At 48.9% G+C, this 8,398-nt stretch overlaps 1 non-coding gene across 1 annotated transcript; it reads left to right on the top strand.

Annotated features, from left to right (window-relative positions):
• Positions 1–6,820: 6,820 nt before the first annotated feature.
• Positions 6,821–6,902, top strand: TRNAS-ACU. Its single transcript has one exon. It is a non-coding gene; the product is annotated as a tRNA-Ser (tRNA).
• The last annotated feature ends 1,496 nt before the right edge of the window (positions 6,903–8,398 follow it).

Raw genomic sequence — 8,398 nt, 5'->3', positions numbered from 1 at the left:
TACAAACCTCTTCCTTCAACAAAAATAATGGGATTTCCATTATGTTCAGGAGTTCCACTGAATAGGGATTCCTGAAATGAATAGAAAAACTCAATGTTTTCCTGTGCAAATGCATAAAAACCTAGCAAACATGTCCCTTCACTGAAATCAGTTCCAATCCTCTAAAGGATTAAAGAATCCTTATTGAGGTTGCAGGAAAAAACCATCCCGATGTGTAGAAAGAATAGTAAATATGGCAGGCGACAAGCTTGGCTTAACAGTGAAATCCTTGCTTATCTTAAACACAAAAAAGAAGCTTACAAGAAGTGGAAGATTGGATAAATGACCAGGGAGGAGTATAAAAATATTGCTCAGGCATGCAGGAGTGAAATCAGGAAGGTCAAATCACATGTGGAGTTACATCTAGCAAGAGATGTTAAGAGTAACAAGAAGGGTTTCTTCAGGTATGTTAGCAACATGAAGAAAGTCAAGGAAAGTGTGGGCCCCTTACTGAATGAGGGAGGTAACTTAGTGGAGAGGGGATGTGGAAAAAGCTAATGTACTCAATGCTTTTTTTTGCCTCTGTCTTCAAAAACAAGGTCAGCTCCCAGACTGCTGCACTGGGCAGCACAGCATGGGGAGAAGGTGACCAGCCCTCTGTGGAGAAAGAAGTGGTTCAGGACTGTTTAGAAAAACTGGACGAGCACAAGTCCATGGGGCCGGATGCGCTGCATCCGAGGGTGCTAAAGGAATTGGCAGATGTGATTGCAGAGCCATTGGCCATTATCTTTGAAAACTCATGGCGATCGGGAGGTCCTGGATGACTGGAAAAGGCTACTGTAGTGCCCATCTTTAAAAAAGGGAAGAAGGAGGATCCGGGGAACTACAGGTCAGTCAGCCTCACCTCAGTCCCTGGAAAAATCATGGAGCAGGTCCTCAAGGAATCAATTCTGAAGCACTTAGAGGAGAGGAAAGTGATCAGGAACAGTCAGCATGGATTCACCAAGGGCAAGTCATGCCTGACTAACCTAATTGCCTTCTATGAGGAGATAACTGGCTCTGTGGATGAGGGGAAAGCAGTGGATGTGTTATTCCTTGACTTTAAAAAACCTTTTGATACGGTCTCCCACAGTATTCTTGCCAGCAAGTTAAAGAAGTATGGGCTGGATGAATGGACGGTAAGGTGGATAGAAAACTGGCTAGATTGTCGGGCTCAACGGGTAGTGATCAACGGCTCCATGTCTAGTTGGCAGCCAGTTTCAAGCGTAGTGCCCCAAGGGTCAGTCCTGGGACCGGTTTTGTTCAATATCTTCATTAATGATTTGGAGGATGGCGTGGACTGCACCCTCAGCAAGTTTGCAGATGACACTAAACTGGGAGTAGTGGTAGATACGCTGGAGGGTAGGGATAGGATACAGAGGGAACTAGACAAATTAGAGGACTGGGCCAAAAGAAACCTGATGAGGTTCTACAAGGACAAATGCAGAGTCCTGCACTTAGGACGGAAGAATCCCATTCACTGCTACAGACTAGGGACCGAATGGCTAGGAAGCAGTTCTGCAGAAAAGGACCAAGAGGTTACAGTGGTCGAGAAGCTGAATATGAGTCAACAGTGTGCCCTTGTTGCCAAGAAGGCTAATGGCATTTTGGGCTGTATAATTAGGGGCATTGTCGGCAGATCGAGGGATGTGATCATTCCCCTCTATTAGACATTGGTGAAGCCTCATCTGGAGTACTGTGTCCAGTTTTGGGCCCCACACTACAAGAAGGATGTGGAAAAAGTGGAAAGAGTCCAGCAGAGGGCAACAAAAAATGATTACGGGGTTGAAGCACATGACTTATGAGGAGCGGCTGAGGGAACTGGGCTTGTTTAGTCTGCAGAAGAGAAGACTGAGGGGGGATTTGATAGCTGCTTTCAACTACCTGACAGGGGGTTCCAAAGAGGATGGATCTAGACTGTTCTCAGTGGTAGAAGATGACAGAACAAGGAGCAATGGTCTCAAGTTGCAGTGGGGGAGGTTTAGGCTGGATATTAGGAAAAACTTTTTCATTCAGAGAGTGGTGAAGCACTGCAATGGGTTACCTAGGGAGGTGGTGGAATCTCCTTCCTTAGAGGTTTTTAAGGTCAGGCTTGACAAAGCCCTGGCTGGGATGATTTAGTTGGGGATTGGTCCTGCTTTGAGCAGTAGGTTGGAGTAGATGACCTCCTGAAGTCCCTTCCAACCCTGATATTCTATGATTCTATGATTAGATTTTCTAATGGTCTCTTCTGGCCATAATTTCTGAAAAACTGAGTGTAGCATTGGGAGCAGCGTCTGCTGTTTCCCTGTCTAGCCGGCTTGCTGCCTAGAACGAACGCTCCTTGAGTGGGGTGACCACAGGGAGTAGCTCAAACCTCCAAAGTGCCTGGCCAGGGGCAGGACATTAGCCCAGCAAGGGAGGGGTGCGGCAGTGACATCACAAAGGCCTTTTGCAGGACCTCAGCCTATTGGTCCAAGGTGGTGGGGAGGTGGTGACCTCACAGAGAGATGCTGACATGAGCCAGGCAGGACAGGGGCCAGGGGCCAGGGAAACCTCAGAGATCCCTGTGGCTTTGTTTCAGCAAGTCTCCTTCTCCAGGTCTCTCTTTGAGGACTGAGAGAGTATTCGGGTTCACGGACGTGAGCGCCAGGAGGAACCTCTTTCGAGTTTTCTCCTTCCCTTATAGTGATTTTATTAGAAAACAGCCGTCCCTGTTTAGAAGGTAAGAGCCTCCTGGAGGTTTGAAACCTGTTCAGTCTGATCCATCTGGTGACAGTTAACATAAGAACATAAGAAAGGCCGTACCGGGTCAGACCAAAGGTCCATCTAGCCCAGTATCTGTCTACCAACAGTGGCCAATGCCAGGTGCCCCTGAGGGAGTGAACCTAACAGGCAATGATCAAATGATCTCTCTCCTGCCATCCATCTCCATCCTCTGACGAACAGAGGCTAGGGACACCATTCTTACCCATCCTGGCTAATAGCCATTTATGGACTTAGCCACCATGAATTTATCCCGTCCCCTTTTAAACATTGTTATAGTCCTAGCCTTCACAACCTCCTCAGGTAAGGAGTTCCACAAGTTGACTGTGCGCTGCGTGAAGAAGAACTTCCTTTTATTTGTTTTAAACCTGCTGCCTATTAATTTCATTTGGTGACCCCTAGTTCTTGTATTATAGGAATAAGTAAATAACTTTTCCTTATCCACTTTCTCAACATCACTCATGATTTTATATACCTCTATCATGTCCCCCCTTAGTCTTCTCTTTTCCAAACTGAAGAGTCCTAGCCTCTTTAATCTTTCCTCATATGGGACCTTCTCTAAACCCCTAATCGTTTTAGTTGCTCTTTTCTGAACCTTTTCTAGTGCTAGAATATCTTTTTTGAGGTAAGAGACCACATCTGTACACAGTATTCGAGATGTGGGCGTACCATGGATTTATATAAGGGCAATAATATATTCTCAGTCTTATTATCTATCACCTTTTTAATGATTACTAAAATCATTTTTGCTTTTTGACCGCCTCTGCACACTGCGTGACATCTTCAGAGAACTATCCACGATAACTCCAAGATCTTTTTCCTGACTCGTTGTAGCTAAATTAGCCCCCATCATGTTGTATGTATAGTTGGGGTTATTTTTTCCAATGTGCATTACTTTACATTTATCCACATTAAATTTCATTTGCCATTTTGTTGCCCAATCACTTAGTTTTGTGAGATCTTTTTGAAGTTCTTCACAATCTGCTTTGGTCTTAACTATCTTGAGTAGTTTAGTATCATCTGCAAACTTTGCCACCTCACTGTTTACCCCTTTCTACAGATCATTTATGAATAAATTGAATAGGATTGGTCCTAGGACTGACCCTTGGGGAAAACCACTAGTTACCCCTCTCCATTCTGAGAATTTACCATTAATTCCTACCCTTTGTTCCCTGTCCTTTAACCAGTTCTCAATCCATGAAAGGACCTTTCCTTTTATCCCATGACAGCTTAATTTATGTAAGAGCCTTTGGTGAGGGACCTTGTCAAAGGCTTTCTGGAAATCTAAGTACACTATGTCCACCGGATCCCCCTTGTCCACATGTTTGTTGACCCCTTCAAAGAATTCTAATAGATTAGTAAGACACGATTTCCCTTTACAGAAACCATGTTGACTATTGCTCAAGAGTTTATGTTTTTCTATGTGTCTGACAATTTTATTCTTTACTATTGTTTCAACTAATTTGCCCGGTACCGACGTTAGACTTACCGGTCTGTAATTGCCGGGATCACCCCTAGAGCCCTTTTTAAATATTGGCGTTACATTAGCTAACTTCCAGTCATTGGGTACGAAGCCGATTTAAAGTTGAATTCTAGGCATGGAAAACACGAGCTTAAGGAGAGAGAATTTTATTCCACACCTGGGATTTTGTCCCTTAGAATCACTGGGGACATTGGGGTTTGTCCTTTTTGTTTCACCTTTTCCTCCATCCCTCCTTTCTCTTCGTCTCTTGCTTCTTTTGTCCTTTCTCCTGTTCCTCCCAACACCAGGAGGTGTGCGTGGTGTGTGTGTGTGTGTTGCGGGAGTGCTCTGCAGCTCCCATTGTGGGAGCTCCACTCAAAATGTGGGGCTGAAATAGTGCTCGGGCAGTGATCCCCACCAGTGACCTGGGCCATCCTTTGGGCTCTCTGGTGAGAACCCTCAGCCTCAGTCTCTACCCTGATTGGCTGAGCAGGGGGTTATTGACAGGGAGGAGAGTCAGCTCCTTGTTGGTCTCTTTTAAGACCAAGGAAATAAGTCAGAACCAGTTCTATGTTTGATGGATTTTGCTGCTTCTCTGCATTAATGGTCTCTGAGCAGTTCATGATTCTCTCTAACATTGCAGTTCTCCTCAGATACTTACTGAATAATTCCTGTGCACTGTTGTTGGTCTGGAGCTCATCTGAGAGCACTTTATTCAGGTCATTCAATGTCTGAAATTCAAGATCCGATGGTTAGTTAGAAAATCAGGGCTCTTGGGTTCTATTCCTAACTCTGCCACTGACTGGCCATGTGACCTCAGACAACTCAATTCTCCTTCCTCAGCCTTAGCTTCTCCCTCTTTCAAGTAGGGATAATAATGATCCGCTCCTACCTACCTCAACACACTCACTCTTCCCCAACACACACACTGTCTCTCCCCACACACACACAGTCTCCACACTGCAGTTGAAAAGCAGCTGGCAATCTAGTAGGATGCCCAGGGAACAACGGGAGAGAGAAACCTGCATCACTGAAAGTGCAGCCATGGAGACACCACACACCAGCCTTGCCTAGCAGGGGGAGGGGGGCGAGAAGGGACATCATTCGAGCTCCCTGCATCCAGGTCACTTTCCTCAGCCGGGCTGCGTCAGGGGAGGGCAGAGAGCAGCAGCTTCTGATGCTCCCCTCACAGCCCAGCCCAGGTGGGGAAAGTGACCAGGACGCAGGGAGCACATAGTGCTGCTCCTCGCTCCCCCCACCCTCTATGGGGCCATGGAGGAGCATTGGGGCAGGGGAGAGCAGTGAGCACCTTTGCACGGCCACACGGTGCCCTTTGACCCCCTGGAGCCCTGGGCGGCTGCCGGGGGCCCCACCCCTAAGGCCGGCCGGGCTCCCCAGCACGAACAGCAGAGACACAGGGAGACTGGCCACCCACTGAGCAGAGGTAGCCTGGGCGGCTCGTAATGGAGGCTCGGGGGGGCTCAGCCTCCCCAAACCTTGCGTCGCCAAGGGGGCAGTGGGGCCCATGACTAGGGGCCCTGGCCAAATTGGGACCCGCTGGGAAAGTCTCCCCCATGTCAGCCCCAGGGCTGGAGGAGCTCCCACTCCCTGCTATGGCCCGGGGGCTGCAGCAGGGGCACAGAGCTTCTCTGGTCTCGGGGCCGCAGCGGGGCAGGGGTAAAGGAGTGACAGGGTGGGGCCAGTGGGGGAAGGGGGGAACAGAGGTGACAGTGGGTGTGGCCGTGGGTGGAAGGTGTGGAAGGGGCGGGCCACACACAGAAGTGGGGGGGGTCATGGTTCCGGTGCTGGGGCCCCCGCACTTGTTCTCCCTTTCCCTGGGCTTTGGCATCACTAGCCCCTGCTTAGCGAGTAGGGGTCAGTGGTCCCCAAAATGTGGGGCGTGACTCCTAGGGGGACACAGAGGAAGATTGATGGGGGCACCTCAGGGCCTGAGCCAGCCCCCATGGACGGCAGGGAGGGAGCCCCACTCAGCCCCACTCTGTCCCAGCTCTTCCCCAACCCTACCCTCAGCCTGGGCCCCTGGCTCCCAGCCCGGCCTCGACCCCCTGACCCCTGTCCGCACCCCTCTCCCCAGCAAGCAACGGCCCCACTCCCAGCCCCGGTTCTCAACCGCGGCTTCCGAGGGGCCACAGCCATGGATACGAGAGCACAGTGTGAAATGTTTGGGGACCACTGGGTTAGGGTGACGTCCTCAATCACTTCTCTGCCGTCCAATGAAAGCGATTCCTCACCCACCCACCCCTCCGTCAGGACGGCCTAGGTACGTTCTGCTGCCCTTCACTCGTACAGGAAGGAGAATAACATTTCATTCCACTCAATGCTAAAGTGATTTGCAACCCACCACCATCCCAAACTGGTCATTTTGGGGAAGCGGCCCCCTCATGCTGCATAGCTAGGCAGAGTAGGGGTGTCTATGCAAACACGGCCTGTTCCTGAAGTCTTCCCCCAGCTCCTCACTAGATGTGAGGGGGGAGCTCATTCAGCCCCTGCCTACGCTTAGTATTTAAAAACTCCTTAGTGTCCTTATCTCTGCCGGCCTTAGATTTCTCCTCCTGTCCACTTTTTGACAGCTTGGATGAGGTGGCCGAGTGGTTAAGGTGATAGACTACTAATCCATTGTGCTCTGCACACATGGGTTCAAATCCCATCCTCATCAGCTGCATTTAGTCTTCACCCTCCTTTATAGACAACCATCTCTATGTTCAGGAGTGTGTTTATAGACAACCATCTCCTAATTAGTTCAGGAGTGGGTAGATCGACTTATGGGCCTGCATCTTGCAGGAGGTCAGATGAGATGATCATAATGGTCCCTTCTGATCTTGGATTCTATGATCTCCCCCCCTTGGTACAATGACAGATCAAACAATGTTGCTTCTTGCAAACAAAAAGCTTCTCAGAATCTCTTCCCCCCTCCCCTTTGCTTAAAATAAAATATCTAAATACCAGATTTCTAAAAAAATTCTCTAGTCCAGCATTTCTTAGTTTTTATCTCAAAAGGGAACAGCCTCATAATCTCCCCCAAACACCCTGGGACCTCCCCACATAATTAAAATACCTCCAACCTGAGCAAGGCCACAACAGTGAACCAGAACTAGTGTCTAGGCCAAGCTGTTCTGAAGGAGACAACTCAACCATTTTCTCTCTGCTTCCCTTTGCAAAGTCTGACTGAGAAACCAAAATTCCCCAAACTGAAAATTTTCTGCTGAAAAACCACTACTAGTGTGTTTGGGGACTTGGTTTGAATGTACTATTATTATTCTCTTCTGATTTCTGAATCAGTTTTGTCATCCAGGTGTGTTTCCAGCTGTTGAGTTGTGGGGGAGAGAGGCCAACTCATAATGTCTCTACCCCCCTTTCATAGTTTCTTCCAACTGGCTAGGAAGTACCTTTGCTAGGATGTGAGCAAGCAGTGTCCATTGTCGCTGTGCTATCTCGGAGAAGTCTGCATTGTACACGGTTCCTGGGATAGTCCTTGGGAGTGTGGATCCCTTTAATGGGCCAGCAGCGAGTCTGGCTCCTCCATTGTCACACCTGAAAGGCTGGTGGTGGGCATTTCCCAACCTCATCTCAGTAACACACACAGAGCAAAACTTCCCAGCCAATGCTACACACACAATCCAACACAATAGTAATGTTCAACAGACCAAGACTTTTGAAATGACACCTCACCAGGCAGACTTTGTACAAACCGTATCATCATTATATGCGAGCAGTGAATATGGGGCTTCCAGGGTGCTGCTCTGAGCACAGCGAGCCACACCTGGGCTGACACTGCAATGGAGACGGACCCTTAGAGTCCATCTCTCCTGGGATAAAGATGGCAGCATGGCTGGCCTGGACCATCTGACGTGGGCTCATGGAGCTAAAGCTGAGAGGCTAAAAACTGTGGTGCAGAGATTTGTGTTCACACTGAAGCCTGGGTTCGGAAACCCTCACCCCTCGTGGGGTCTCAGAGGTTGGGCTCAAGCCCATCTGTCTGCCCTGTAATTTTATAGTCTTGCAGCCCAAGCCCCATAACCCTGAGTCAGCTGACCCGGGCTTTGCGACAGGTGCCCTGGGTGTGTTAATCGCAGTGTAGACATAACATTAGGCTACGTCTCCAGTGCAATGAAACACCCACGACTGGCCCGTGTCACATTAATCAGGGTCATG

The sequence above is a fragment of the Mauremys reevesii genome, linkage group 14, assembly GCF_016161935.1.
Source record: "Mauremys reevesii isolate NIE-2019 linkage group 14, ASM1616193v1, whole genome shotgun sequence".
NCBI classification, from domain to species: domain Eukaryota; kingdom Metazoa; phylum Chordata; order Testudines; family Geoemydidae; genus Mauremys; species Mauremys reevesii.
Note: the sequence above shows the minus strand (reverse complement) of the source record. Positions and strands in the feature narration are given on the sequence as shown.